Below are 9,569 nucleotides of genomic sequence, written 5' to 3' on the forward strand. Positions count from 1 at the left end.
TGATATTTATCTAGGTTGTCATGCCAATCCGGCAGTTCCTAACAAGAATATTTATGGCTACATTTTAAGGAACACAGATAATCATCAACTAGCAGACTTTGATATGCTTGCTAAGGACAGTGAGGTTGGTCACAGTATGAAACTTAAAAAGGAATTGAAATCCGAACAAGAAATGGAGTTGGTTTCGTTCACATCTACCTCTATACCAGCATACATCAGTGCCCCAAATGAGCAAATGTCCTCCTTCTTGAAGCAAACATTCCAGTGCGGCTAGAGAGAGACAGACAGTAAGTCACGAACCTGGTGAAAAACTAAGTCGTATAGATAGTAGTTCTCAACTAGGGGCGATTATGACCCCCAGGGGACATTGGGCTCCTGTCTGGAGACCTTTGCAGTTGTCAAAAGTTGGGGTGTGTGTGACACTGGCATCTGGGGGTAGGTACCAGGATGCTGCTCAACATTGTACACTGCAAAGGATAGCCCCGGCAACAAAGAATGATCTGGCCCCTTGCTGAGGGCAAGGACCCTAATATTAAATATTTAGAAGTCCTAAGTCTATGGAAGGAAATGTCAAGTAGGATAAAGGGCTTGGGAGTGCCGGGCTGGGCCAGCAGTCAATAAACGAGATGGCGAGGGTGGGCCTTGCTGAAAATGTAAAATGTTATTTTTTTATCGAGCACTTCCAGTCCCTCTCGAAGATGTGTAAGCATGCCCCACTTTCTAAAATCCTCTCAACAACCCTCAGGAATAACAAACATTATCCACATTTTATTTAAAATCTTTGTTTGATGCCTGTTTTCTCACCTTGTTCCAGGAAGAAATGAGAGACATACGTAATAAAATAAAATAAAAAGACAAAAATATTTTTTAAAGGAAGGCAAAGGGGAAATGAGGGTCTGGAAGGGAACGTGGATCTAAGAGACTGGGCTGGTGCACAAGGTTTAGATTAAGATGCCCCACTCTTGACCAGCACAGCTCCTCCCTTTGTTGCTGCAGAAAATTAGGGGCAGACACCTGGAGAAGGGCAGAGAGTTCGTTCGGAGGAATCTCTCTGAGCAGACGTGTAGACCAACTCCTCATTGAACTTTCCATAAACACAGTAGCCATTTTCTACCACTGGGCCAAGGTAGATGGCTTCATTCACAGCCACGTGCAGTTTTAGGAAAAGTAGGCTGGCCTTGACTCAGAACGAATGATCTGCAATGTGGTCGGGAGCTCATAGCATGCTTCAAGTACTGGTGAGTTTGAGTTTGAGACTGTGAAGTGAAGCTGGACGAGTGAGGGGCCAGCCATGGACTTCTGTGGATACCTGGGAGGTGTCTGTTACTTTGTCACTGGCTGTCACCCACCCCCTCTCCAGGAATCAAGGCTAAATGAAAATCTGAGCAGAGAGGGAAATGATCATCTAATTACAGTGGGAATCAGATGTAAAAATGTCACCAGTGAACTAGATGATAACCTCACTCTTCTGGCTTACTTTCCTGTAAATTATTTATGTCTTACTTGCATCTTTTTCTAAAAGGCGGTTTGATTTTTTTCTTATTAATTTGCAGATGTTCTGTATGTATTACGGATACAGATGCACTGATCACCTCCCAGTGGTGGGTGATCTTTCCACTTTCCTTATGGTGCTTTTGATTGCTCATCAATTAGTAAGTAAAACTTGGTGGGCACACACTCCGAAACAAACTAGTAGGAAACTAGTTGTACATGCAGCAACTTGTCTAGATCTCAGTAACCTGGGGTCGCAAGAAGCAGAAACCACTTGAGATTCATGGCTCAGTGACATTTATGCAAGTCACACACACAACCACATCAAGTATGCTTACTGGAAAACATGTGTCACACACATCTAGTGGATGCCTATGGTACAGAGAGAGGAGGAAAGATTAGACATTAAAGGTTAGCAGTGCTCAGAGGATGATGCAGGGCTGAGGAAGGTTATTTTTCACAATACGGGAGGGTCCCTCTCCTCTTCCTAGAAGTTCCCTTGTTCCAAGACGTAAGACTCATCTTCTCTTCATCATCTCAAGTAGAACTTGAATCAACAGGCATGGACAGCTGACTTAGCTGCAGGATTTTACCGCACGGCCGAACTTTCTGAGAGGGCATACCCTCCTTTTGGGGCTCTTGAGGACAGGGTTGCTCAGAAGGAGTGAGGGTTCAGTGGGAGGAAACAGAAAAAAAACCCACAAGGATTGCACAATCTCATCAGAACGTGTTCTTGGGAAAGGATCTAGATGAAATTCATTCATCGTCCCAGATGGAAGAGAAAGAAAAAATGTGCTCGTGGGATCACAAGAGGTTTTCTGGAAGAGGTAGCATTGGATATGATCCATGTACACCTTTGACAGAATAAGGAAGGGTATAGCTGAGGCAAAGGCAGATGAGTCTGTTTTTCATATGCCTGGAACTGAAGCTACCATGCGGAGCCCAGGGAGCTGTCCAGCCCAGCGAGACAGCCAGAGGCTACCTGTCCCATGTCCCATGCCCAGAATTTGCCTCAGGGAAAATGAAAGAGGAAGAGAGATCCCAGGAAGGAGGATAGTCAAAGACCTCTAACCTCTAGCCCTGGACCATAACAGAAAAAAAGAGACCCATTTTGGGTGAAGAAGGGGACAGAAGTGTGGAGAACATGCAATGAGGGATTTTAAAACAATGTGATGGGGGGTGGCTCCATAGTGTTGTGTTTAGCACTGTCGTGTCTGCTTTACAAGCAGAAGGTCCTGGATTCACACCCCAGGTGGAGCCATAGATCAAACCCCCATGGGAGGACATGCCACGCCTTCAGAGATCCAGTTCATAAGGGGAGATGGCAACATCCCTGGGTCAGGGGTAGAAGTGTGGTGGAGACCCAGAGAAGAGGGGAAATAAAATAAAATAAAACAATGTGATAGGTCTAGGACACACAGGTGATTATAAGGACCCCTGGAGACATCTATCTCACCCTGGGAAATCTGGGAGGGCTTCCTGGAGGAGATGCCTAGAGAAGTAGAATTATTCTGAAGGAGATGGACGCATGAAAGAGTGTTTTTAACACATTAACATATAAATATTGAGATGGAGGAGGGAATGGGACTTCTTAGAGGAACAGAATAATTTATGGACAGTAGTCTGGGACTGGAGTGTCGCTTAGGGCCAGATCAAACAAGGACTTGAAGAGAGGGAACAAAGGAGCTGGACTAATGTGGGAAGAAGGCAAAAGTCACAGGATTCAGCCCCAAGACCAAGGCCACTCTGTTATTTCTTTTCTCCCCAGAGAAAGGAGGCTCATTACTCACCGGGGAAACCAGCTCAGTGCAAAGGGTATGTTATGCTTTGGTAGTTGCTGTTACTTTTGGCTTTTTTTTTATTATGAAAAAAGTTATGTATGCAAAAAGGTATGCAGAAAGGATGTCATGAAAACCCATGTCTTCCACTTAGCTTTATCAAGTTTCGACATCTTCACATATGTCAGGTCCTCTTAAAAGTAAATAAATCATAACAGGTAGTGTAAGCCCATGTACTTTATGGTTTTCTATCTCTCCTTCACTTCCCAAGGCAACTGCCCTCCCAAACTTGATGTTTATTGTATTAAAACATACCGTAATTATGTATCCATTGACACAACATACTGGGTTGTTTTGCACATCTGGAAGCTTTATACAAACAGTACCACATGGTCCATATCCTTCCACAATTTGTTTTTGTCCCCTCTGTGTAACAATTATGAGATATGTCTATTCAACACTAATTTTTCATTAAAAAAAGATAAATGCAAGGCAGCTAATGCTTAGTAAACAGAAACCTAGATAAAACTTCCTTAATTTGATAAGCAGTCATTTCCGGTAACCCAGAAAAATATCTGACTTACTAGTGAATTTCGAGAACCAGTTTTGGTTAAATTAAGAACAAAATAAAGATGCCCATGTTGCTATTTTGCCAATGCAATAAAAAAATAAAAAGAAATAAGACCTATAAATATTGGAAAGGAAGAGTTGAAGTTGACAGTACTTGGAAGCCATCTACCTGGAAAATCATGGAGACTTAACTTCTGGACTAATTAAAGGATACAGCAAGATTAATCTATGAAGGGATCAGCATCTGAAAATCAGAAAAAAGAACAAATCCTCTTCCCAATATAAAACCCCCCAGAACATTAAAGAGTAATCATCACAAGAATACACATAAAACTATTAAACTCAACTAAGATCTGAACAAATCAAGAAATAATGCTAATTCCACAAAAGAACACTCAGTATTTTAGTTTAATTCTTCACAAATTAATTATAAATTCAATGCTATCCCAATAAAGACCCTAAATAGATTTTTTATTTTTGTATTTTTATTTCTTTCAATTACAGTTGACATACAACATTTTATTAGTTTCAGGTGTACAAGACAGTGATTAAACAGCTATATAACTTAAGAAGTGATCACTCTGATAAGTCCAGTACCCATCTGACACTATATATAGTTGTTACAATACTACTGACCATATTCCCCATGCTATGCTCTACATCCTCCTGACTACTTTGTAACTACCACTTTGTACCTCTTAATCCCCTCTTCTCTTCACCCATCTTCCACCTCACAATTGGGAAACTATCAAAATGCTCTCTGTATCTATGAGCTTGTTTCTGTTGTTTGTTTATTCTGTTCTCTGAATTCTACATATTCTCTATTTGACTTACTCCATTCAGCACAATACCCTCTAGGTCCATCTATGTTGTTCCAGATGCCAAGTTTTCATTCCTTTTTATGGCTGAGTAATATTCCACTGCATGTACGTACCACCTCTTCTTCATCCATTCATCCATTGATGGATGCCCAGGTTGCCTCCATGTCTTGGCTGTTGTAAATAATGCTACAGTGAACATAGGGATTCACATGTCTCTTTAAAGTAGTGTTTTGGATTTCTTCAGATAAATACCCAGAAGTGGGATTACTGGATCCTTCTTTGTCTCTTGTTACAATAGCCTTTGTTTCAAAGTTCATTTTGTCTGGTTTAAGTATTGCTATCCCAGGGTTTTTTTTTTTTTTTTCATTTTTACTTTCATGAAACATCTTTTTCCACCCCTTTACTTTCAGTCTGTGTGCGTCTTTTGATCTGAAATGAGTCTCTTGGAGGCAGCCTATGTAAGGGTCTTGTTTTCTTATCCATTCAATCACCCTCTCTTTCGATTGGAGCATTTAATCCATTTACATTTAAAGTAATTGTTGATAGGTATATAGTTATTGTCATTTTATTATTTATATTATTTATATTTCTTATCTTTTTTAAAAAATTCCCTCCAACATTTCATGTAATACCGGCTTGGTGGTGATGAACTCCTTTAGCTTTTTCTTGTCTGGGAAGCTCTTTCTCTATTCTTTGATTCTAAATGATAGCTTTGCTGGGTAGAGTAATTGTGGTCATAAGGACCTTACTTTTCATCACTTTGAACCTTTCATAACAACCCCTTCTAGCTTGCAAAGTTTCTGTTGAGAAATCAGCTGACAGTCTTATGGGAGCTTCCTTGCAGGTAACTAACTGCTTTTCTCTTGCTGCTTTTAAGATTCTCTCTTTGTCTTTAACGTTTGACATTTTACGTATGATGTGTCTTGATGTGGGGCTCTTTGGGTTCATCTTGTTCGGGACTTCCTGCACTTCCTGAACTTCTGTGTCTGTTTCTTGTTGATGTTATGAATGGTTGTTTTCTGCTACCTTATCTTCCAAATCACTGATTTGATCCTCTGCTTTGTTTAACCTACCATTGATTTCCTGTAATGTATTCTTTATTTCAGTTATTGCACTCTTCATTTCTGCCAGGTTCTTCTTTATGTTTTCTCTCTCCATTTTTATGTTTTTTATTCTTTGTCGAAGGTCTCACTGAGCATTCTTATAACTAGTGTTTCAAATTTTGCATCTGGTAGATTGCTTTCTCCATTTTTTTTTAGTTCTTTTTTTGAAGTTTTGTTCTGTTCTTTCACGTGGGACATGTTTCTTTGTCTTACCATTTGGCTGCATCCCTGTGTTTATTTCTATGTAGGGCTACTATGGCTCCAAGTCTTAATACAATGGCCTTATGTAGCGGGTGTTCTGCAGGGCCCAATTGAAACAGTCTTCCCTGGTCACCTGAGCTGGGCGCTCCAGGTGTGTCCCTTGCACGGATTGTATGTGCTCTTTTGTTGTAGTTGAGCCTTGGCTGCTGTTTGCACATCAATGGGAGAAATTGATCCTCAAGCTGATTGGTTGTGAGGACTGGCTTGTGACTACAGTGTAGGAGGTATTGTACGGGGGTTGACCCTACAGAGCAGGATTCGCTTTAGCAGGGCTCTGGTGCAGGCTGAGGTTGCCCTTTGAGTGTGTCATTTTGGAGGCAGCCAGATGGTGCTACAGCTTGGTCCAAAGCAGCCACCAGACATGCCAGCCCAGGGCCCCCTGGGAGGGGCTCTGCCACAGGCCAATTTTAGCCACTGCCTGTGCCCTGCCTGGGAGCATTTGGCATGAGCCACAAATTGATCCACAGATGTCTTCCATCCACACTGGGCTTTGGGGCCTGGGGTGGGCTAAGTCTTGAACCAAGGCTGGCTGACACTAGTGCCAGGCTTGGGGATGCTTAGCAAGAGGCATGGGACATACCGAGGACAGATGCTGCTTGTTTGAAGTTTTTGAACCTTTGAGAGATTTTAGTAAAGTCCGCAGCATGAGCCAAGATGGGCCATTTGTATGAAAAAGCCACTGGAAGTGGCTTGGGTGGGTTTGCAAGTTGGGTGGGGCCAGATCTCAGGGAATCACCAGGGCAGAGTGACTGACTGGTGTTAACCAAGTTGATAGAGACCCAGATATGGCGGTGGCCTGCATCTACATGCTGGAGATGGGGAAGGCTCAACAAGAAACAATGCCCTCTGCCAGTTTTTCTGTTTGGGAGAAACCTAATCCTCCAGCCTTCACCCTGAAGCCTGACAATTCAGTCCCTGGCACCTCTTGCACTGCTGCCCCAGGGCTGGAGCTCAGAGTGAGTCTGTCAAAGTCCATGTGAAGGTCCTTTAAGAAGAACACATGAGCCTCTCACAGCCCTCCATCTCATTTAGCCACACTCTCCACTGGTTTTTACAGCCAAAAATTGTGGGGACTTTTGTTCCCAGCACTTCTGCCCCTACCCATTTATTAGGCTGAGACTTCCTAGAGACGCATCATGCTGGAATATACTTTTCTGCATGTCATCTCTCACATCAGAGGGAAAGTGTGTGGATGGGGAACAGCTCATGTCCAGGCAACAGGTGTAGAGCTAGAGGAGTCTCCTGCAAATCATCACAAGGAGTTGTGAGGTGACTTATCAGTGTTAAGCAGTCATGAGGTGCTTCATCAGTCTCAGAAAGAAGAGTAGCTAGATTAAGTTTATTACAACGTGAAAGAGTTATATGAGAAGTAGTTAACAAAAGAATTTCATAGGAAGTAAGGTGACTAACGGAAAGATGCTGGGTGTGTAAGAATTCAGAAGAGCTTCTACTGCATGAGGTACAACAATGGTTATGGGGGACCCAGAACAATTTCTTCTGTGCCCTTAACCAAAAGGGCAGTAGCAGGAATGGCTCTAGGACAAAGAGGGGCATCCCTGAGCCACAGGATCCAGTTTCTGGCTATAGTAGTATCTTAGGGGTCTGTGGTGATTTCCATGTTGTTGGGTGAGTACCACAAGGGCATCCCTTCCTTTTCATGCACAACAAGGAAAAGGAGGGCCTGCTAATCAGGAGGCCCAGGAGCAAGTGGGGTTATCAGACTCTCCTTTAAGGCTTTAATGGCTCTGTCATCCTATTCTTCCCATAAAATTGGGTCAGTATTGTGAATCTTCAGTAAGACAGAGAGGTTTTACCATAAGAGATTTGGGATCCAGTTTCAGCAACAGTCAACTAGCCCAAGAAAATCTCACAACCAGTGCTTGGTTTGGGACCTTGGGAAACTTAGGACACTGTGAAGCCTACCTGGATCCAGGTGTGGTCCTTGTTCTGATATCATAGGTCCCAAATAGCCAACCTGAGTTTGGACAAACCGTAATGTTTCTTTAGAGGCCATATGTCCCTTTAAGGCCAAGGTTCTAACACGTGGATGCTATCTTCCTGTGACCCAAGAAGAAGAGCAAAAGAGTAAATTATTTACATATTGCAATAAGGTGGAACATTTAGGGAAAATCATCCCAATTAGTCTTCAGAATTTGTGAGAAATAAGAAAGCTTTTAGTTAAAACCCTGAGGCATTTCTATCCAGGTAAATTGTTTTCCTTCTCAAGTGAAGGCAAAACGGCATTGGCCAGCTTCATCACCTGGGACACTAAAGAATGCACCACATAAACTAATTACTGGAGAGAATTTACTTCCGGTTGGGATGGAGGCTAGCAGCGTACAAGGGTCAGGGACAGCAGGATGCTGAAGGATAACAATGTGGTTTATTGCTCGGAGGTCCTGAACAAGCCTCCACTTCACTTTTGGCTTTCTCAAAAGTGAAATAGGAGTGTTGCAGGGACCAGTGCAAATAATAAGGCCCTGAGTTATATCGTCTTCTAATATGGGCTTTATACCATGAAGGGCCTCTTTATTTATAAGATATTGATTCTGGGAAGAGGTTCTGAAGGGTCAGTTTGAAGCTGAATAGGAGGTACACTGTGGATTCTGCCAAATTAGTTGAAGATTTTGCCCATAAAGAAGAAGACAGCAATGGTCCAATAAGGACAATTGATCAATACTCTTGGATCCAGCTACTGTATCATCAAAAACAAAACAAAAGATGTTGAAAGGCCATTTAATTCACCTAACTGGCCACTCTGACAGTTACCATCAAGCTCTAATACTATTTCTCCCTTTCGAGTAAAATATATTCCAGCATGATGTGTCTCTAGAAAGTCTCAGCCTAATAAATGGGTAGGGGCAGAAAATCTAAGGAGAAAACAATGTGTACTTCAAGGGGTCTGAGCAAAAAGGATGAGATTCAGAGATATGAACCTGCCGAGTTTCCTACAAACCCCCACTATCTGACTGTGTTACTGCTCTGTGTCATAGCTGTGCTATGACGTGGGGTTGGGCACCGAGGGCACAGTGCCAGTGTCAGTGACACTGGAAAGTTTCTTTAGTAACTTGAAGAGAAGTTTCTCCAAGCAGGCTGAGAAGAAGGATTGGAAAAAGCCCCTGTGAGTCCTTGGAGCCTATCACTGGGGAGGAGGAGGACCCTGGGAGGCTGCTTAGAAGCTGAGAGCATCTGAAATGTTTGCACTTACAGCAACCCCTTTCCAGTGTCCTGGCTCATTGTGATAATGGCAAAAGGTTAGAGTCTTTTGGTTTCACATAGAGCCTCTCATTTGCCAAGACTGAAAATTTAAAATCTTGACAATCTTACTTCTAAGTGGTTCATCTGGAGTATGGGCAAGATGATTGGCTGCATTAATCAAATCTAGGGTGACCATGGACTCCCATTCCATCCTGGTTCTCTTAACCAGGAGGGAAAGACTGCTGTTCAGCCTATTAACACACAAAGAATTAAACGTTATCCCAATGGTGCCAACATCTGAGGGAAAATCAGAATTTTCTGTAAAAATGACCTGATGTCTATCTATT

This window comes from Rousettus aegyptiacus, unplaced genomic scaffold, assembly GCF_014176215.1.
Source record: "Rousettus aegyptiacus isolate mRouAeg1 unplaced genomic scaffold, mRouAeg1.p scaffold_m13_p_16, whole genome shotgun sequence".
Classification (NCBI taxonomy): domain Eukaryota; kingdom Metazoa; phylum Chordata; class Mammalia; order Chiroptera; family Pteropodidae; genus Rousettus; species Rousettus aegyptiacus.